Raw genomic sequence first — 1,189 nt, 5'->3', positions numbered from 1 at the left:
AACTTTACAGTCTTCAGTGAAAGATCCTGCAGGACTACGTTAGACAGCAGCTGGTGGTTTCACAGATGAGGAGGCAGAAATGAATTATGAGGAGTTTCTGATGGAGGAGGAAGGAGCAGCGAGTGAGAGGAGAGGAAACGAGGAGAGTTTAGATGTAAGGAGTATTAACCTCTGGAGGAACCTGAGTCTGATCAATAACACATTAATAAACATGTTAAAGTAGAAAATGGACATTTGTATTGACTTTACCTGCCAGTAACTTGTTCCGGTCAGATTCTCCCTGCACACAAGCTGCTGCTGCTTCAACCTCTCTGGATCATCAGGATCCAGCTGATCCTCTCTGTTGTCCTCAGACACATTGAGGGTTGTGTTGGATGTGGACGGACCTGAGAAGCAGACACACAGCAGATGTTAAACTCACTTCTGGACATCCTTGTGGTCCAGTGGGTTAGACTCATACAGAAAGCTGCAACACAAAGTCCCAATTTAAGGCTGGACAGAGACTTTCGCTACATGTCTCCTGTTAGTCTCTACTGGAAAACCCTCCAGTAAAGTCAAGATTGCAAAGAAATACTGTAAAAAGTTTCACACAAAGCACATCAGTCATTTTTCAGTCGAGACCATGTTTGAACAAAAAAATTCACCCCAAAACCAAAGTTAAATTTGATTTACAAAGTGTCCATTAAGTGTTTTTACTGTATTATTTCAATCATTGCAGTGAAGCAAACTGTCTTGTTTTGCATAAACTGTCAACACAGCAACATTTTAATTCATCATTCCATGACTTTGGACATTTGAACACAAGGATAAAATCCAAACTCAACACAGAAATGACTGAGAATCAAACTGAAGACCTTCTTGCAGTGAGGCAACACATCATCTTTCCCAAAAGTCAAAATAGATCAGAACAAAGCAGAAGAAAATACCAGAAAATTCTTAAAATCTCTATTATATTTCCCCAGAGTGCAAGGTGATGTCTTCCAGTTTCAAAGTTCTGTCTGATCAACAGACCAAAACTCATAAATATCGAGTTCACAATGATATAAAACAGAAAAAAATGGTTCTGTCCAAAAGTAACAACATCCTCCTACTATCACCTCTAATGCTTATTGATTAACACTTGATATCTCGTTTGTTTAATCTGGACAAAAACTGAAGTGTTAAAACAACAATCTCCCACTATATAGGA

Source organism: Thunnus albacares, chromosome 21 (assembly GCF_914725855.1).
Source record: "Thunnus albacares chromosome 21, fThuAlb1.1, whole genome shotgun sequence".
NCBI lineage: Eukaryota > Metazoa > Chordata > Actinopteri > Scombriformes > Scombridae > Thunnus > Thunnus albacares.
This window is presented reverse-complemented; position numbering follows the sequence as displayed.